At 41.2% G+C, this 22098-nt stretch overlaps 1 protein-coding gene across 2 annotated transcripts in view; it reads right to left on the reverse strand.

Annotated features, from left to right (window-relative positions):
- The window catches only part of arhgef49 (Rho guanine nucleotide exchange factor 49), a 72303-nt gene that overhangs the window by 35038 nt on the left and 15167 nt on the right, over window positions 1-22098 (reverse strand). Inside the window, exon 1 of one of the 2 annotated variants that reach the window (XM_075479966.1) lies at window positions 13285-13364. The exons of the other annotated variant lie outside the window; for it this stretch is intronic. The gene's annotated coding sequence lies outside the window, so the exon portion shown is untranslated. Of the gene's footprint in view, window positions 1-13284; window positions 13365-22098 lie in introns of those variants that run through there. 2 annotated transcript variants of the gene reach the window in all.

The following is a 22098-nucleotide window of genomic DNA, read 5'->3' on the forward strand; positions in this document are numbered from 1 at the left end:
TGTTATTTTTGAGCTGTGGGGGTAAAAACAAAATGATCTTACTGTTACTGTTACTGTTACTGTTACTGCGGGCTGTGTGCTCAGAAGCAGCAGGACAGCACACTGAGACGGTGTGGGTGCTGGTTCAAAAACCACAGCAAAGAGGCTGAATGTGGGCAAAGTGAGCTGTTTAAGTTGCTGTTATTCCATCATTCATCCGGCTGCCACTCTGAGATGATGATCGGACTGCTGTGGTAACTTCCAGGAGCTGTAAAGTCAGGTGACTGCCCCATGTTTTGGCATCCAGTAATTACTTTAACTGCTTAACAGAGCCTGATACAGCATAACACAGAATATTATTATTAGGGCTGGGCGAGTTAACTCGTTAATTTTTGCCGATAAATATTTATATATATAAATATATAAATATTTTATCGCGCATTAATGCAGGTTTTATTATTGTAAAAGTCTGTTGCTCACAGGCTTTTATTTTGTAAAAGTCTGTTGCTGTCTGCTGTGGAACCGGAAAAGAAAGTAATCGGCGGATCCACCAAACGTGGAGAAGGGTACGGAACTTTTACTCGGCCATTTTCATGTTAAAGTTCTTCCAGACGGCGGAGTCGACAGAACCAAAGTCATCTGTAAACACTGCCAAGTTGAATTGTCTTCTCAGCGTAGTAGTTCCAGTCTAAAATATCACTTAAAGGCAAAACACACAACTGATAGCAGCAAGTCATTCAAGGAAACAGACAGTGGAGCGAGGCTTCTACATAAAAACTACAGAAAGATGCTGATGTTAAAAGTGTGTTTGCACAACAAATGTTATGGCACTTTCATTCATATGGCAGCACATTTAAAATAAAACTAAATGCTAAAGGCTATACACTACTTTTGGATTCATTTTTGGATTTTGCTTACAAATGCGATTAATCGCGATTAATCAGGGAAATCATGTGATTAATTCGATTAAACATTTTAATCGTTGCCCTGCCCTAATTATTATATAATAATATTATAAGCTCTTAAAGCTTAATCAAACCCGAGTGAATATGTTGAGAAACACACGTTGTTTGCAGCTGTTGCAGAATATCCACAGATGCCATTTCTTCTTTGCCAGCAGTTAAATCAACAAATTCAAACTCGTCTCATTTCTGTGTGAGAACTAAAGAACTAAAGTCAGATGCTCGGTTTGGTATCCAGATCCTTTAGTGCTTTTACGTGGCTCTGCTGTTTTGGATTCACTTTTATTTCCAACAAAGTCTGAAGAGCTGCAAAGACGATGTGACGAATATCAAAACAGATTCTGCTGTAACATGGGAGTTTAGTTTGCAGGGAAGTGCCCAGCTGCTCCCCGACAGTCTGGTGAGTGCAGGTATTACAGAGGACCACACAACGATGACAAATACACCAAACAGTCATTCAGAGTCCTACTGCCACTGAGTGGGATTTACTTATGGAAAACTTACTCGTTCTGCCTTTAAAATGTAAAAGATTTGTTTCAGGGAACCTGAAACCTTCCAAACTCTATCCAAAGGCAACTTGTGTACGTTTTACATTCATAACGCATCCTGTACACTCACTTTAACAGGATTTGCACATAATATCACATCCTAAGTGTGTGATGCTTAATGTACAACATACACCCTTCCAAAGGATCCTAATGCCCGAGTAAAGTTCCTGTGGTGGAAACATGGAACTGAATGTCACTAAAACAGGGTATCCAACAGCACAGCAAAACCAGTTTCTCTTCAGGAATACGACATAATAATCCAGTTGTTGCTTTACTTTACCCAAACGTGACCCATTGCTTAATAAGCATCGGAGATGCAGATTGTGTTACCTTGTAACGGGGCCAGACTGCTTGTTTCCAACTATTTTCAGTCGCTGTGTGAAGCTTTTACCTGCTGCTAAGCTAAGCAGACTGAAATGGATCTTTTAACCTTCAATTGCCCAAGAATATACAGCTATGGACCCCCCTTAGTTATGTATCGTGGTTAATATTAGACATTTGCTGGTAAACACCAACATATACACAGATATTCCACCTCAATTTATTCTTGAATTGAGCTTAAAAACAGTTGAAACAACACCAAAGAGGCCGAACTGTTGGTGTCCTTCTTCCTCTGTGGTTCCAGGTCATCTCGGTCTCATTCATATTTCATGTTTTGGGGAAATGTTTCAGATGAATAATACAGGGATGACCTCAGAGCAAACACTTTGCTTCTTTTGCATGAGGTTTTCCATGAACGGCCAAAGCACAAGTGCTCATATTCAAAGAGGACAAAAGAGGGAGTCTTTGCCACCGAGGAGAGACGGTTCAAAGAAGCCAACTCATGCAAATAATGGCCGCAGCTATCTGTGATGCGAGGCCTTGTTATAAAGATGAAATGCTCTTTGAAGTGATGCAAGGAGGCTCCGATATCCAACTGAGAAGTATAGGTTGTTAGGCTCGATGTGGTTGTTATTCTAAATGGAGCGTTTTTCAAATTTGCTGTATTGCCCATTTATTCCATTTTATTTCCTGCCTGTTAAGTCTTTATCTCCCTTTTCCTCCAAAGAGCAGCTACCTTTGATTATTTCAGTTCAGTGTAAAGTGATCCAGTGTTTCAATTGGAATCATATATTCTGGAGCTGGAATTGGATTCAAGCTATATTTTCTGTGCATATTTTGCATGTATTTCCAACTAAATTGTGAAACCTTTAAGTATTGCGGTACCTTTGAGTATCTTTTTTAAATAATTAATTAATTAATTAATTTTTATTTATTTATTTTACATTGAGATGCATTATAAGGCCTGAATACTGGTAATTATAGAGTTTACTAAGTTTAGAGTATTATTTTAATATGGATCTATATGATGAAATGGGAAATATGCAATATAATAATATGATCTGCTTCGTCTGAAACTCCAGAAGACTCAGGTGGAGGCCTCAACAATCACCTGGATTAATGACTACCTGACAAACAGACCACAGTTTGTCAGACTGAAGAATTGTGTGTCTAACCAGGTGATCAGCAGCACAGGAGCACCACAGGGGACTGTACTCTCACCATTCCTTTTCACTCTGTACACTTCAGACTTCCAGTACAAGTCAGACTCCTGTCATCTACAGAAATATTCAGATGACTCTGCAGTGGTCGGGTGTATCAGAGATGGACAAGAAGCTGAGTACAGAGAGCTGGTGGACCGCTTTGTGGCATGGTGTGGGAACAATCATCTCATCTTGAATGTTAACAAAACAAAGGAGATGATTGTAGATTTCAGGAGAAACAAGGTCAGATCAAACCCTGTTTCCATCATGGGAGAAGAAGTGGAGGTGGTTGAGGAATATAAATACCTTGGTGTTCATGTGGACAACAGACTGGACTGGAGACACAACAGTGAAGCCATCTACAAGAAAGGACAGAGCAGACTGTACTTTTTGAGGAAGCTAAGGTCCTTCAAGGTTTGCAACAAGATGTTGCAGATCTTCTACAAGTCTGTTGTCGAGAGCGTCATTTCCTCTTGCGTCATCTGTTGGGGCAGCAGCATCAGAACCAGGGACCTAAAAAGACTCAACAACCTGATAAAGAAGGCTGGTTCTGTTCTGGGGACGGCTGTGGAACCTCTGGAGACTATAATGCAAAGAAGGATTTTGCATAAAATCAAGAGAATTATGGACAACCCTGAACATCCTCTCCATGAGACTGTTATCGGAAAACAGAGTCTCTTCAGTCAAAGGCTTCTTCAGTTTGGATGCAAAACTGACCGCTACAGGAAATCTTTCCTGCCCACAGCCATCAGCATCTAAAATAACTCCTTGATTTAATTGAGCTACATCAACATTTAATTTCCCTCTGGGATAAATAAAGTATTTTTGAAATTTGAAATAAGTTGAAATAATCAAATTGATGTTTTATCTTAAAATTTACTCGTGATTATTTATTAAGCCGACCAGATTTTATAAAACGTCTGTCCACATCCTTCTTTTTTAATTTAAATTTGATTTTTTTATTTAATTTTACTTTTTTTTTGTCTTTTTTTATTTAGTCATTTATTATTATTATTATTATTATTATTATTAGTTAGTAGTAGTATGTTTATTAGAATTGGTATTATTATTGTTCTTGTTAATATACAATCATTGTAAATATTAATAATTTTTTGAGCTACTTGACTAATTTGAATTTCCCCCATTGGGGGATGAATAAAGTATTTTTCTATTTTATTCAATTGAGCCAAATCATTTATTTTTAAAGAATAGCTGAAAGAATTCATGTGTTAAATGTCTGCTTGTTTCACACTAAAATAATCAGAAACAGCGCTGACGACTCATTTAAATAAAGTCGTCGTATCAAACTATCTTTCATCATTATTAGAATAAATGGAAGTCAGCATGTCGGTGGTTCATGTTTAATGGATGAGGCAGAAAAGCATTTAATTACCCTGTGATCACAGAGGAAAACAAGCCTTGATATAAACGGGTGTTATTTCAATAACTCTTCTCGTGTTCGTCACCCAATCAGCAGAGTGGCTCTCAGTCACGCCAAAGCCAGCCTCTCCGATCGACTGATGGGTCCCACTCAGCCTGGTGGCTGAATCCATAACAACAGCGACAGGTAGATGCAGGCTTACACACATCTAACACATCTTTTAACTGGCAGCATCCATGCTGCACTGTGGCGATTACAGTTTAAAGCTCTGATCTTCAAACGGGCACGTTTCTGAAGCTCTGACTGAAACATTCTCATCATCACTGCTCATCTGTGCTGCACGATGGATGAAAAAAACTGTTTTATCCGAGAGGAAAGAGGCAAAACTGAGCAACAAAGACAGACAAACAGAGACAGGATGCGATCGGATGAGTAATCCTTATGCAGAGAAATGATGAGTTGGTGTTTTCAGGATGCCTGAAGCTATTCTCTGATGTACCGTTTCAAATCAAAGTGACATACTTCATATTTAAAGCTTAGATCAAACATAAAAATTTACATTAAAACTGATGTAAATATAGCCGAATCTGCACAGACGTTGTCACTGAGTTAACTGAATGGGGATTTTTTTTGGTAGATGATGCTACAGTTAGACAAATCAGCATTTTATTAGAGCAGAGCGACCATCTGGAGTCTCAGTTTCTGCATCAATATACACTTTACCTTTAATGTTTTTACAAAAAGATGCACCTCGTCGCATTAACTGAGTAAAGTAACCAGGTTTAGAGGAGCTCAGTAAACATGTTTGCAGTTTCAAAAGCCCGGTTTTAGTTGGACTGACACAATAATTCCATTTTTAGCTGAAGTCTCTCCTCAGAAGAATCGTCCATTTTATTCTTCTGCTTCACATCTTCTCAGTCTGATGCTGTAAGTTGCTTTTTGCCTTGTGTTGCATTCACAAACTGGAGAAGATGACAAAATTGACATCACAAAGGGGCCTCACAGCTGGAAACCGTGAATCTAAAGCGATTTTTCCTGCCAACCGTCTCCAAGGCACCTTCCTCTGAGGGCCTAAATGAGGACGACCAAAGACAGTTAAGCTCAGCCGATGATGAAACTCATTACAGCAGCAGGGCTCATACGAGGAGAGCTGGAATGTGGATTGACCTCTAAATGCAACCACAGAGCTTCAGTTCAATAAATGCATTAGTGCTAATGTAGTTGAATCAGTGTAATGCAGTGTGTTGAAATTATATCACATGCCCGTGTTAAGTCCGTAACCGTAGACACATGAATGTTTTTGCTGAAGTAGGACAAGTAAAAGTTAAGTTAATCCTTCTTATTTAAGGTGGAATATCATCCCCAACCTGGAGGAATGAAACCACTATTTTCCAGGAAAGAACCGTGGCTGTCTTCGAGACCGCATACTCCTCCTACTACTCATACTAACTTTTTGAGTTAGTATGCGAGTTTGAGTAAGCGAGAAGTTCCCGGATTCATACTAGATTCTCCGAAATGTTGGGTTACTACTCATACTCAAACTCCCCAAGATGCAACGTAACGTGACGTCGCCGATCGTCAGTTTCAAGCTAGCTATAACGAGGGTAGGTTCACTTCCTGTTTTCAAAACAAAAGCACCAATTGTATCGTAATGGCTTTCCCTATGATAAAAGGCAACGGGTATTTTATTTTTGTGAAAATAACCGGAAGTGCGTTGCTCACTGCGGCTAGCTTTAGTAGCGCCGAATTCGTGGGAACAAAATTGTAAACAGCCGGTATTTTGTCAGATTTTCAACACGTTGGGGATCTAAACGACTACTTTCTCACCTGAAAATGTTTCAAATGTTGCTAAAGTTTACAGAGTTTAGAGCTTAAGAGAAATCAGCTTCAGGCCGGCTGATTTCGGCTCGGGCAGGAGCAAAATGCATTGTGGGTAAACGCTCTGCATACTGTCTGATCGATCAGTATGCAGTATGGAAGTATGTAGTATGTAGTATGCAGTATGTAGTATGTAGTATGCAGTATGTAGTATGCAGTATGTAGTATGCGGTTTTGAACACAGCCCGTGACTTCAGACATGGAGGTGCTGACAAATTCCCCCCCACCTCACAGTAAAATATTAGAAACCCCAACAGATTAAACTGCATAGCAACTGGAAACCTTTTAATCTCTTACATTCTCCTGAGACCAGTGATTTGCAAATAAAAGAGATATAAAGTAGACAAGCAACCGATAACAACTATCATTGGCATATTTGGTATATTTCCACAGTGATGCAATGAGGCAGTAGTTGGGTTTAGCAGAAGGTCGACACACACACACACACACACACACACACACACACACACAGACAGACCTGCCCCCAGGGTGTTTTCCTGTGTCTGATGTCGTTTCTGCAGGGGATCGTAATGACATCGGCAACAGCAACACCTACATAAACAAAACGTCAACAGTCTGCCCACATTCATACCCATATGTTGCCACACACTCAGAGTCTGACCTCATTCCTACAATCTGTCTCCTCAGAGAAAAAGGGGTAGAGGCAGTAGAGCAAAGGGAAGGAAAAAAAAAAAAAAAATCAGGGGGGCAGAAATGAGCTGAGGACGTGAAAGGGAATGTAAGAGGAATATCTGATAAAAGCCCCCAGAGGAGGAGCAGGAGGGGCATTTCAGGGTGCTGAAGAGGGAGATAAGCCGCTATAGATGAAGTAGATATGGGTATCAATGTCATCCTCGTGGCGGTGTTAATACACAGAATGAGGGTAATAAGGCAAGAGAGGGTTTGCCGGGCAGCAGATGGCTGCGTGAGTCACCTCATCACTGAGAATGAGCAGAGACAAGAGGATGGGAGAGGGTGAAGAAAGAATGATGCTGAAACAGAGAAATTCTTCATGTATCAAAGCACTGTTGTTCCTCCTCAGCAGCCTGTCAGCCAAACACATTCAGCTGGGGCTCATTTACTGTCTGGGTCACAGACTTCAAGAAAATAGCGATTTAAAAAAAAAAAGAAACGAAAAAAGGTTTCCACTGATACTGTGCTTGCACCACAAACTGAACAACCTACATTTAAAGGAATAAAGATTGAAACCGGACAGTAGCCACAAATAGATGCCGTAGATTAGTGCTTCCCAAACATGGGTATCCCATAATTAAATAGACTGTGATATGATTAAAGGATGATTACAAAAACAAGGGTTAGGCCCTTTAGCATTCTGTCTAATGAATAAATATTTAGTAGCAATCACAGTCTGAACCTGATGGTGCACCTTCAAAGATGGTTCAATTTATTTATAAGACTTCCCCATTCACATTTCAATAAAAGGTTTAAGCTAAGCTGCCCATAAAGAAGCACGTGCAGAATCTGACATGGTGACATGGACACCTTTATTAGCTCAAGGCACGTGGTAGCAGCATTTAACCACTGCTAACCTTCTCTCAGGATGTATAGAAAAATAAAATAGAAAAATACTTTATTCATCCCCCAATGGGGGAAATTCAAATTAGTCAAGTAGCTCAAAAATATTATTAATATTTACAATGATTGTATATTAACAACAATAATAATAATACCAATTCTAATAAAAAATACTACAACTAACTAATAATAATAGTAATAAATGACTAAATAAAAAATTAAATAATAATAAAAAAAATTAAATAAATTCAATTAAATTAAACATATTATATCTATTGCTGTAAGGTTACCTAAATCTATCTAAAAATATATATCTATAATATATCTATCTATATAATATAGTATAGCACATTGTGCTACATTTTAATGTATGAAAAGACATTTACAACTACAGTTTTGATTTGATTTGATTTGATCATTGTGCAGGTAAACACAACTAAACTCACTGGACGGATGTTGGCTTCTACTTGTGTGGAAGGACTTCTTACGATGCCGTGGTTATAAAATCAACTCAAAATGCTCTGATAGTGTCCACAGGTCACTTATATATAGATATAAGTGATAAGTTATAGATACAGTTTATGTGAGCACAAGAGAGAAGCAAACGGATTCAAAGGCTTCACAAAAAGTGTAAAGTGATGAAGCCATAAATATGCAAATGAGTGTACGACATGTTCTAGAAACACAGTGATTTTATAGCAGGCTTTGGCTTCATTCCTTTGGAAGTAACCTGCAGCTGCACTGCGTGCTGTGTAGACCGAGCAGTCCCCTGAGAAAATAGGGCCAAGCGATTGTGAGGTCTGACTTTTTCCTGGAGAACGATTTTGTGATGCAAATGTATTACTCTTTTGAACGCATATTGTTTTGAGAAGCAAAACGCTTTATTTTTTAAACCCCAGCCAACTAGCCGGACTACCTTCATCAACACCAAAACTTGGCTGGAACTCGGCTCACAGGACGCAGCGGGGGGTAAGAAAATGTTCATAAATGATATTGCTAGTATGGGATGTCATACAGCTTCATGTCAAAAGAGGCGAACTATCCCTTTAAGTTATTCAAACAAAGTATTTATTAGTGGTCATAGGTTAAAAATGGCAGCGCTGGACTCGGAGTGACCCGAGCCCGAGCCCCGATATCCAGAAATATTTCATATTTGTCTTCATTTATCTACAGAGGTTGGACTTACACACGACCGAGTATAATTGGCCAGTTATTAGTGACATGAGCAGGCCAACCGCCGTCCACGTCATGTTCTTTAGATGAGATAAACAACGTGTGAGTGTGAGTGTTGTTTCAGGCGTGTATCTAATGGAACAGACTATCTGACAAGATGTAGCATCGTCTGACCCAGTTATGCTATCTTAAAAGTCTCGGACCATTCAAGGACACACATTGTGTCGTACGAGCGGAGTGGACAAGTGCAAAACAGGAGCACAGATTGTTTAAAAAAAATACAGAAGACATAATGTCTAAGAACAGAAGACAATTATTTAAAAAAAAAAACTTTCTCTTCCACTTTTAGCTCAGTTCTGCTGCTTTAGCTCAACATTAGCTGCTTTATTAAGGTTGTACATTGGACCTTCAAACTAGTAAAAATAACTTTTACTCATTTAAATTCAATTATTGCATTTTTATCCCCAAAGAAAACCCAGATACCAAAAACCTCTTTGGTGTTCTTAATCATTTGGATTATTTAAAAAAAAAACAACTAATGATCCAGTCTCTCAGAAGAACAGTTCTGCGGCCAGTCTGCGAGTAAACAGAATAAAAATAACTACTTTGAATTCAAGCGTGTGTTCTTGCAGTCGCCTCCTATCTCTGGATCAATACTGAACCCTGACCTTGCTGAAGGGTGTTAATGTTTTCCAAATTCCTTTCTTGTTGGCTCATTCTCGACTTTAACGAGGACCCATCAGAGATGCATCAAGGCCTTGTTATCGACTGACTGGCACCCACAGGCATCTGTGAGGATCCGTTTCAGCCGAAGCCCCCGTAGATGCCCCCGTAGATGCCCCTGCACGACTCACACCGCTACCCGGAGGCAGAGTGAGAGGAGGGATAGTGGCGTGAGAGAAAAAAGGGGGGAGGAAAGCAGGAAAGCCCCTCTTCTCTCTCTCCAGAAGCCAAGGACGAGCTTGTTTTAGGTTTTAGGAGCGAAGGTATCAGGCGGCGGCAGATACCCAGAGGTGATGTGATGAAAGGGCAGGGGCAGGGAATGAACAGAGCAGAGCTATTGATCAACTGTCGCCGCAGCTTACAGAGACCTGATTAACAAACATCAACACTTGTAAGCCGTACAAACCCTGTAATGTGAATCTAAAAATGCCGTCTATGCCGACACAATCCGTCTGCAGAGTCAGATATTATTCCAATTTGTCAAAATATCGCTGATACATCGGGAAGTAGAGCAAGACTACACATTTTCTCCTTCGCCATCAGTATCCAAAGGAATATATTCACGTTGGAACTATTTTCTGTTCCTCTGAGGCTACAGTCAAAGCCAGTCTCAGTCTAAAAAACATGGGTGTATAGGTTGGGGTGTAGTTAATCTGTCTCATAAAAGGCAGGTTTGTCTGGTGCAGAACTGTGACTGTAATGGTTAAAGACAAAAGGCACCTCAAACTGAATGTTATCAGCCAACTAAATTCAATTTATCAGATGTTATCACGCCCATAATGATGATTGATATGGGCCAAACCTTCACTTATCACTGGTAAAGAGAAAGTTAATCAGATTACAAGAACTGTGAATAAGTGCATGTGGAGGAGACGCTCGTCTGAGATGGGAGACGTTAACAAAAATATTTTCCTAAACCTAACCAGGTAGTTTTGCAGTCTAAACAAACTAGATTCCCAACAGGGACTTTAACCCGAATCTCCAGGCTGATAGCCGACTTGAATCTCTTTCTTTATGCTTACGGCATCTTTAACGATCTCATGTTTAAAGCCTCAAACAGAGAAACCTGTCAGACTGCAAGCTCAGAAGAAAGGATGACAAACAAGAGAAGTGCCACATCACCAACACGTCTGGTCTGGTCTGAGCTACCAGAACATTCAGGACTTGGCATCGAATCTCCCAAACTGAATCCAAAACTTCCAAAAAATGATCCAATAACAGCCCCCTCATCTGAAGAGCTTAGCATGACTGTGGCTACAGGAGGAAGGTTTCCTTGTTCCTCGATTGGACCGAAATGCTCCTCAGGACAAACCGAGGTGTAATTGGAGACTGCTGAAGAGCCAACCAAATTGGACTGAAGCATCTTGTCATTTCATCAATGGCAGATGGAAATGGCTAATTACTTAGCGCAGGAAGCCTTTTGGTCCTGCTAACAGAGATGATTAGCCTCGCGTGAACCTCCTAAGCTCCGAGTCCAAACCCCTCTCTCTCTCTCTTCCCACTCTGCAACATCAATATCTTTATGCAAACCTGCTTATGTCAACTCAATTTATTTTCCAATTTCCCGCAGGGTGAAAGAGTGCCTCTCACTCTGTGTGTGTGTCTGCCATCCATCACTCTACAACTCTTTATTTTCTGCTCCTCCTCCGACTCTCTGTGCGTCCAATCCTTCTCGGCTGTTTCCTGATATTTTACTTCTCTTGTGTGCAGCACGGTGACGTCCTCCTCCTCCTCGTCCTCCTCCTCCTCGCACCAGACAGGTGATTCGGTGGAGGCAGACGGGAGCGAACCATTCTGCAAAGTGCTGACACAACTAACCGAAAAAAGGGCTCAACAGAAATGACCAAAAACAGTTATTACCCACTGATTTATGTGAAAGAGATCCATCTGATGCAGAGCAAATGGTAACAATAACAATACATTTTTTCCAAATAACATACAGCGAATACTGCACAGCATTAAGTATTTTTATTAAGTTTGCGTTTTTGTAGTATTAAGTATTTTTATTAAGTATTAATTAAGGCTTAATGATGTTTCCTAAAGGGGGAACTGTTAAACCTGGCAACGCAGCCCGCTTAAACCACCTCACACCTGACCGCAGTGCACGCTAGCTCCTTTAGCCAGCGCGAGATGCAGGCACAATGGATCGGTTTTTAATTAAAAAAAGGGCAAAAACCAGCACAAAAACCATGCTCATCCTGAATGTCTCACTATGATTACAACAACAAACTACAAATACAACATGAAGAAAGTCAAGGACATGCACGCCAGCTTCTTCCAAGTATTAAGGTAAATGTGGTCTTAATTGAAAATGTATTGGCTGTGTTGTTGCTTTTTTTGTGGGATGTTTTATATGTAGAAATGCATATTTGCAAAAGGGGACTTTAGTATGTTGTGGTAAAAGTGGCTCTTCCCTTGATTTTGCTCCGCTAATGTGGCTCTTGTGGAATAAATAGTGAGGATCACTGATCTGAGGGATGGTGCTAGCCTCCTTTAGCTCATAGTTTTGGTTTGATGCCTGATGACTAAGAGCCGGCAGAGATAAGCGACTTGATTCCAGCAAAAGAAGGACAGGTGGGAGCTAAAAAGATAAGATATTCACCTCCTTCTTTTTCATGCATTTGCCACATATTCATGAAGATATCATTAAAAGCCATCATTCCAGCCCCACACCTCTCATTTACATACAAGAGCACAGACAGGGCCAGTTGATATTCTTGCACTCACAAACACAAGGGGCCGGATAGCTGCACACTATCGACCATCGAGGAATTCATCAGCCACAACAATTAATCTTGCGGGAGGTGGTGCTGAATCTCTCGGTGTGTGCGAGTGAAGCCCTCTAAGTGTGCCTCAGAGGGAGGCTGCATGATAATATTAAAGATATCTTTCAGTCTGAGCGCCGCTGGCATGCGTCCACACATTTCAGAGGGTCAGCCAGCTCTTCACGTTGCCTCTACTCGCACATCGGTTCATCCTGCTTTCTGCTTCAGGAAAAAGATTTTCACATTTCTTTGGGTTGTTTCTTCAACACACCCTCTAAAACGCCTGATATGCAGAATAAAAATCTGCATAAGCAAACGCGAGGTTGTAAAAATCGAGCCGCTCCATCAAAAGAGTCTAAGTAAAAACTATCTGTGTCCATGCAAAGCATCGCATTACACCTGCTGTCATCCGCTGACTTCCCTCCTTACAAGGCTGCATGAATTATTCAGTGATCCCCGCTTTGTCAACTACTACCCAATTCAATTTCAAACCTGCTTTCACCGTTCATAAAATGACAAATATCCTGGTGTGGAGAAGATGTGTCCAGAGCTCCCACTGGGGGAGGATATTAAGAGCATAACGAAGCCGTTACGGAAACATAAATACGTATTAAAGAAGGAACTGTCACTCACAAAGCAGAGCACATGCTTTCTCTCTTTATCTCCAGGTTTTCCCCACCGGCAACAACTGCCTCCGCTCCGCAGCTCGAGTCTCACAAACACAGAACTGAGGACGCTACAAACTCTTCACCACGAGTAGATAAAAGCTAAAAGCCAGAGAATAAAAGAGGAACATTTGCAGGTGTGGCTACTCACCTTTGTGTGTTGTTTGTCGGCTGGAGTGTGTTATGAGCTCAGCAGCTCAGCAGCTCAGCAGGCAGCCTCTCCTCTCCGTCTCGCTCCCACTGCGAGCTGGAGTAGAGCGAGCGTGAGCGTGAGTGTGTGTGTGTGTGTGTGTGTGTGTGTGTGAGTGTGTGTGTGTGAGAGCCCTCTCCCTGGCTATTGTTACAGGGAACGGAGCCAAACTGAGCATGCTCAAACATGAGCAGGCCTTACGGTCGGCATGGAGACCGACCGGGAAGCGAAGCGGATGTCTTGCTCAAGTTGTGAGGTCCTTTTCGGGCAGACGCAGCAGGTGCTGCTGCCGTGTCATCATCCTGATGTCCCGACACTCGAATAATCCCTCGTTCTGCCGTTTTATTTTTTTTCCTCTCTCACCGGTCAGAACGAGGGGACAGCTGCTCCGTCAGCTGACGACCTGGATCTCACACACAGAAGCTCACAGAGTGTCCTGGATAAAACTAATCTGCCACAGAACTGAACCTCAGCGCCACAAGTGACTTCTGACTTGGTAAAATATGACATTTCTCCCAGAAAGTACCCTAAAACTTTAACGATCACATGAAACACACATATTTTCTAAAGGATTATTAGTCCAACGTGTCACCAACACATGCCATTTACCGGGATTGTTCCTCAACACAATGGCTTTAATCTGTCCTCACATGGGGAATGACTGTTTAAGCTGTTTTAACAAATTCCCAGACCTCTGGCAGCCGAAAGCACGCAGAGGAGGAGGTCATGTGACCGCGTTCGACAGCCACAAACCTACAGAGAGGTACGTCTGGATAGAACGGATCAGCGGAACATCTGGCACTGACCCGGTTTGATCCCGTCTTCCCACTGACCGTCGGCCCTCTTTTCACTCGTTTCCCAGCCCACGTGTGACCGACTGAGAGGAAAAAACTTATTCTGTGAGGTGAGAAACTAAAACAATCGGGCGCAAAGCGGGAAAACTCACGAACATCCAACAGGAAACAGAACCGATGAGAATAGAATAGAAAATTATTTAATTTATTATATAAAGTATTTATATAAATTTATATAATATAAAAATTCAAATTAGTCAAGTAGCTCAAAAAAATTATTAATATTTACAATGATTGTATATTAACAACAACAATAATAATACAATAATAAACCATTCAAATAAAAATACTACTACTAACTAATAATAATAAATGACTAAATAAATAAAATAATCAATCCATTTGAGAAGAACTCAGCAGTCACCGTTAAAAAGTCTCATGGCCGTGGGAACAAAGGACCTCCTGAACCTCTCAGTCCTGCAGCGCAGTGAGATGAGCCTCTCACTGCAGCTTGTGTCACTCACAAATACAACTTAAGTGAACACGTGTGTTTGATAAAGAGGAAATAAACGACAGGCTGGAGACAAGAGACACACACACTGGTGACACATATACTTTGTAACTTCTGCCTTAATCGTGAGAGGGAAGCAGAAACGTTGCAGGTCTGTGTGAAATCTGCAGGATGCTTCTCAAACTCTGGGTTTCCTGCGATAAAGTCTGAATAGTAGCGGCTTCCGCCAACCACTCCCTGCCTTCTCCTAAGTGTTAGCTGTCAAATCAACAGTGTTGAACATGTGAACACGAAGTGGACGTGCAGAATGCTGCATGAAGTGACATGTGAGACGTTCAACATCAGTGTGAATGCAAACTCAGACGTAAGTTTTATCTCTGTGTACAATCTTTCCGTTTTCATCGTGAAACTCGGACATTTTTCTCTGCAGATCGCAGCCTGTCAACTTAAAACTAAAGACCGTGGCATCATTGTTGGTATTTATTTATTTTTTTTAATCAGGCTTCTTAAAGACTTTTTTTTAAAGAAAATATTAAATAAAATATGAATCAAAATGTATAAATCGGAAATGAACCAATTAAAATGATTAAAATAGACCCACTGGTAATTAGGTTGTTTTTTTTAAATAAAGAAAGGAAAAAAATTATAATAATTGTACTCCTTACCCCATCCCCCTTGCAGTCTGCAACTTTTTTTCAAGCATAATGCCTGGAACTGTCCGGGGATTCTGAAAGTAGTACATTAAATACCCCAATACAAAAAAAAAATGAGTTCTCTAGGTCCCCTATATGTCCCGCTAGGTCCCTCCAAAGACAGCAGGTTTGTTTACAAAATTGCAGACCAGACCGGTAAAAGGTAACCAATCAGGTTACGAGCTGGGCTCTGCTGCCTGTCAATCACCGATTGTGCACGCGCGATACAAGGTAGGCTCGTCCCCACGCTTATTTATCTGGACTATTGAACTTCATTACGGGCTAGTCTACTTACTGTGTCTTCCATGATCGCAAATGACAGGTGAGTTGATGAATGAGGAGTCGTGTACGCGCATCTGGCGTGCACGTAGACGTGCACGAGTTCTCATGTGTTTTGATGGGGCGGGACAGGAAGTTGAATAACTTTTTATTTTTCGGTTAAAAAATAAGCATTTCTTGCATTTTGCAACTACGGAGGTCACCATTTTCAACTTCAAGCGTTCTGATAGATCATGTAAACTCTTAAAATGCCAAAAATTAGGACTTTACATATGACAACAACAAATCCTGCAGACTGCAGCTTTATGGACTATGGATGGAAAATAGCACTCCTGCTAAATCCGATGTAACCATCTTGTTGTTGTTGTTCATGAAATGGCTGATTTATGGTATTGCATGCTGTCCTTTAAATAAACTCATTCATTCTTTCTGACGGCGACAACAACAGTAATATCGTCTCCTTTGACTTCCGGGTCACGACCCCGGGAAAAAATCTGGAGCATGCGCAGAACGCAAAGTCTAATTCACCACGTGCTTCAGCGTCTACAAACACGTTTATTTTGACTTTCAACCGAGTTATCTCGGGGTATTAATCTGATCTGATCCAATTTCTTGTCAGATTAAGTTGTCTACATGCACTTAATAACTCAGTCTGATTGTAATTTAGCCAATAATCCGATCCTTTCAGTGCCATGTGACCCCACTGACTGTTGTGCACGGATGTGGCAGAAAAGGGGTTACCATGGCTACGCCTTGATGTCGACAGACTTTCTGAAGGGCAAACAGGGACAGCCCTTAGGGTCTTGTTTCCAGAGATGACCAAACTACTGAAACTCTGACCGACTCTCCCCGATACATATTCAGAGGTGTCATTTTTCAACCGAGTAGTGACTGAAAACTGACCTGAAGTCCACGATGCAACAGATCAGGCTGAACAATGTTGCTTTAATGGACCCGTGATGCATCTGGAAGCAGGAGGAAAACCCTTCCCATCATGAAGATTTAACATGGATGGTGACATAAAAACAAATCCAATCTTCAACATCTCGCTGTTGATGCTTATTTAATATAATTTAAATGTATTGGCTGGGATGCTTACCGTGCCGATAGCCAGTTATATTTCCTTTGGCTTAAAGCAGAGCCCCATTTTGGAGGTGATTTATGTTCAGCCTTTTTACAAAATACCTTGGCAGCACTGCTTATTACTGTTATTGCATCTTTATGGTGTGTAGCATTTGTTAAGCTTTATATTTCCATTCCTGTAAGTACTTTATGAGGTGTTCACCCATTCAGCACTGGTCATTGAAGCCTTAACACAGCACCTGTGGTGATGCAGGTACTCATTTCAACCCAAAAGGTGATCAGAGCCTGCGTGTAAAGCCAACCCAGATTTAAAAAGGCAGAAGCAAATGATATTTTACAAGGTGTTAGATTACAAAACCGATCCTGGAAGACTTAAACCTATCCAAATCTTTCTTTCAGCCATCGTAAATCAGTCAATATTTCTGTATCAGACAGCACGGAGAGTGCAGGTGGTTTAAACCAAAGTGAGTAACAAAAGCCATCACTTTAAATGCTGCCGCGGTGCCAAATTAAACCAAAACTCACCCGTTTTTTTCTTCATTCTTTACACTCACACACATAAAATAAAAACTAAAGAAACATCCAGCTTACTTTGCTTATTTTGCACCAGTTCCACCATTAACCAACAAAGCAGAAGCAGGTGACACAGCGTGAGGAGAGATGTTCAGCCTTCGATGCAGCCCACTAACCGTGGGGGGGGGTGTTCACTGTAAGCGCCTGCTGTTCTGCATTTCAAGGCTGCTTGCCTTCAACAGAAACACATTTAAGGCCGTTAAAGTGTTTCTTCAATATTTAGCAGCTCCACCGCACATCAAACAATCAATAACACGACTGCAGAGAGGATTAATCATAGGTCTGAAGTCGGTCTGTGTGTTTATGGTGAAGCATATCAAATATACAGCATGCAATTACCGCCTCATTGGCTGTGTGGAAATCCATTTTAACATTAATTAATGACCGATCTGAACCTGTAAGGGCCCCGTTCGGTCGGTTCCTGCAGGCGCAGCTCGTGTTGCAAACAGCCCACTTCTGCAAGCCTTTAAGGTTAAAAACATAAGCACGTTTTTTTAACGTAGTTTAAGATAAATAACTAGTTTTAAGAATCTTCTGAGAACTGAGGACTTCTTCTGTTTGAGGCAGTTGGCGTATGAAGTCGTCTCGGGCCATTTCTCACACCTTTACAGAGATGAAAAGGAAATTTCACTAGTTCAAACTTAGCAGTTGCACAGCTGTATATAAGAGGAAATGTAGCGCCTGCTTTAAGGTATTTTAAGGTCTCAGTTCTTACATTTTGGTCTCTTTTACAGCTGCGGACTGCCTGCCTATGAGCTGTTTAAGAAACATCCATCAGTCCATCTTCTGCTTATCCAAGGTCGGGTTGTAGAGGCAACAGGCCCAGAAGAGAAATCCAGACATCGCTCTCCCCGGTGACACCCTCCGGCTCGTCCTGGGGTAACCAGGGGCAACCGGGGGCAACCTGAGGCGTTCCAAGGACAGGAGATACTCATAATCCCTCCAGCATGTTCTGGATCCACCCCGGGGCCTCGTCCCAGTTGGACATGTCTGAAAAACCTCCAAAAGAAGGATCCTAATCGGATGCCTGAAGCACATTTCATTGTGGAGGATGCGTGGGCTCTGCTTCCCCCCCCCCCCCCTCTCTCTAAACCTCGTTTCCGAAGCTTGTATCTGGTTGATCTAAGTTTCCGAAAGCTTCTCAACATGTGGACAGCAGGTGCAATCCCAGAATGAAGGGCTCTCATTATGTGGGACAAGGTGAATTTACATTCAATCCTTCATTTGTGCCGAGTTTCTGCTTTAATATGAGTCAGTGATACCGAAAAGCAAAATATCATTCAGTTAGCGCTTTCTAACCAACGTCCTCTTTCTCAAAACAGTGACATCATGGGCGTCTGTCTCGCTGCCTTCTCAGCAGAAAAACAGATATTTAGTGAAAAATCTGTGAAAATAAGTCAGCTTATCTGAAAGTTTAAATGTTTTTCTAACTTACAGCCCTGCAGCGTGAGGATATCATCGTTTCTTTGTGAGAGTTTTGTCAAAAACGACATTTTCTTACATTAATCTAACTGCATTCAAATGCCCTGACGTGAACAGACATAGTCGATCGTCTCTATTGTCCAATCACTCAGTGGGGTTACATGGCACTGAAAGGATCGGATATTTGGCTAAATTACAATAAGAATGAGTTGAGCAAGGGTAATTATCCTTGGATATATGAATCGGATCAAACTCAGGCATTGGAGAAAGATGGAGAACGCAGAGCAAGATGAAGCTACGTCCCTCTACATTTGGTCTGTGATGAGCTGCTTGTTGCACAAACTCGATGCCCAACGGAGCATTCTCCATCGCGTTGTTTGTTTCTTTCTGACGGCGACAACAACAGTAATATCGTCTCCTTTGACTTCCGGGTCACGACCCCGGGAAAACATCTGGAGCATGCGCAGAACGCAAAGTCTGATTCACCACGAGCTTCAGCGTCTACAAGCAGGTTTAGAGTGACTTTCAACCCAGTTATCTCGGGGTCTTAATCCAATCCGATCCAATTTCTTGTCAGATTAAGGTGTTTACATGCACTTAATAACTCAGTCTGATTGTAATTTAGCCAATAATCTGATCCTTTCAGTGCCATGTGACCCCACTGAGTGTGAAATGCACCATCAGCTCTGTTGGACCCCATCAAGGCTTCTTTTTTAACCGACATGACATGTTCATTCTGATTGGCTGTACAGTTAAATGCTTAATAAAAGCAAACAGGTACAAAACAATCCATGAGATGTGTTAGTTTAATTCAAATGCAGTCCAAACACATTAAAAACCAGCCTATATCTGAGCCAGAACCCTGTTGGATAACAAAAACTGAACTAATCATTTCCTGATTTTATAAAAATGTTTGATGTTTTTCACTTTACTGAATAATATAAAGAATCCAAAGAGTCAAAGTCGTGCATTCAAGAGCCAACCAGCAGAAACTACTGGCAGACAGGAAGAGAATCCACCACACACACATTTAAAGGTCACACATGATTAAAAAAAGAGAGAAATCAACCCGGCGCTCAGGTGTATCACGAACAGTCCAAAGTGGTGCTCTTGGGGTAGGGAAATCCACGATATGAAAATAAATAAGTCCCAGGCACTCAAAAAGTAGAAAAGGAAGAAGGTATAAATAAAAAGCCTTTAATGACTTTGGCTAATCATGATAAAATGCCAACATGTTTCAACCACCACCGTGGTCTTCATCAGGGCAAAGCAGAAGTCACAGACTGAACAACGGTAAAGACAATTAAACCCCACACCTGGATCAGGTGTATAATTAGTGTGCCACCAATAACAATTGGAAGAGTAAGGCGCACCTGTCATAGATGAGGGAGGGAGGGAGGGAGGGGGAGGGGGGGGCATAGATCACAATACAATAATAGTTGTATAAGTACCAGCATGACAAAAACAATAAACTCTTAAGATATACAAAATAGCAAATGGGCAGATAACATCAGAAAAACCTACAGACAAAATATCATAAAAAACATTTAAACTCGATATCTTCATTAAGGCCTGGATACCTAAGCGCATCTAACTGGTGGATCCAAAACGTCTCACGTTGGTTGAGCCTGCGGATCCGGTCGCCGCCTCTATCTAAGGGCCTAATGTGCTCCAAAGCCTCAATTTTTAACAAGGAGTCGTTCTTATTGTGCGCTTGAAGGAAATGTTGGGCCATCAGGTAGTCAGCATTAACAGTGCGTATCGCATATTTATGCTCAGCAAGTCGATCACGTAGGCGTCTTTTGGTGCGTCCTACATAGAACACACCTGGGCACGGACAGGACAGACGATAAATAACAAACGTGGTGTTACAATTTATAAAATCTTTTATTCTATATTCCTTATTGGTTTTAAAATCAGTAAATGCTTTTGAAGGAATAAGATGAGCACAATGAGGGCAATTATAACAACGGTAGACTCCCAAAGGTCTCTTGAGCCAACTCTCCTTTTTAACAGGAGGAAGATGGGCGTGTACGAGTCTGTCGCGCAGTGTCGGAGCTCTTTTGTAAGAGACTAACGGGGGTTCAGGAAAGATCTGTTGCAGATCAGGGTCCGAGTTAATAATGGCCCAATTATTCCTGATGATCCGTGTAACCTGTTTGGCCTCTGAGCTGTATTGTGTAACAAAAAAGGGTCGAGATAGTTTATTTCTATTACGGCTCTTTTTAATCAGAGTGTCTGAGCGCTTCAGAGCCTGCGCTCTTAACCGGGCTAGCGCCACCGTATCAGGCTTGTAGGCTCTCTTCCTGAAGCGGTCAGTCATGTCATTGGCCTGTCTTTCAAACTCCGCCTCATCATTGCAGATGCGGCGTAAACGCTGGAACTGACCAAAAGGGATGTTATCAATAAGGTGCTGTGGGTGAAAGGAATCGGCTCTAAGAATGGTATTGCGAGATGTCTTTTTCCTAAAGATGGTGGTGTGCAGATTACCTTCTTGGTCAATAGAAATAGTGAGGTCTAAAAAATCAATTTTGTTTTGCGAGTACTCAAGGGACAGTTTAATATTAGGATTAATGGAATTAAGATATTGGTGAAATCCCTTAACTTGAGTCTCGGTGCCATTGAACACAAATAAAAGGTCATCAATAAAGCGACCATACCATGTTAAGCAATGATAGAAAGGATTGGTAGAATTAAAGACATGAAGTTTTTCCCACAGTCCCAAATATAAACACGCGTAGTTGGGTGAAAAGCAACAACCCATGGGAACACCTATTTTTTGTTTGTATAGCTCATCAGTAAACACAAAAACATTATTGTAAATAATAAACTCTGTAAGGTCCACAATAAAGTCTGAAGGTGGTCTAATGTCCTTTCTTTCAGCCAAAAAATGTTTTAATGCATGTAAACCCTCTTCATGGTCAATATTAGTATAAAGGGACTCAACATCCATAGTGATGAGATATTGAGACCTCACATTCCCAAGCCTAGATAGGATGTTCAACACATCCACAGTGTCCTCAATAAATGACGGTAAAGTCCTAACAAAAGGTTTAATCATAAAGTCAACAAACTTAGATGCCAGTTCAGTAAGGGTACCATTGCCCGAAATAATAGGTCGCCCCGGAGGGTTGTCAAAAGGAGGCTTATGCACCTTGGGAAGTAAATAAAATGTAGCTAAAGAAGGGAATTCAATAGTCATATATTTACGTTCGTTTTGAGTTATCCATCCTTCGTTCTCAGCATGGGACAACATATTATGAAAGGTCACAGTCAATGTAGGCAAGGGATTAGTATGTAGTCTTTCATAATGTCTTGTTTGCAATTGGCGTGTTGCCTCAACAATATACATCTCTTTAGATAAAACCACCACCGCACCACCCTTGGCAGCAGGGCGTATGATGATATCGTCCATGTTAGA

The sequence above is a fragment of the Odontesthes bonariensis genome, chromosome 12, assembly GCF_027942865.1.
Source record: "Odontesthes bonariensis isolate fOdoBon6 chromosome 12, fOdoBon6.hap1, whole genome shotgun sequence".
In the NCBI taxonomy this organism is placed as follows: domain Eukaryota; kingdom Metazoa; phylum Chordata; class Actinopteri; order Atheriniformes; family Atherinopsidae; genus Odontesthes; species Odontesthes bonariensis.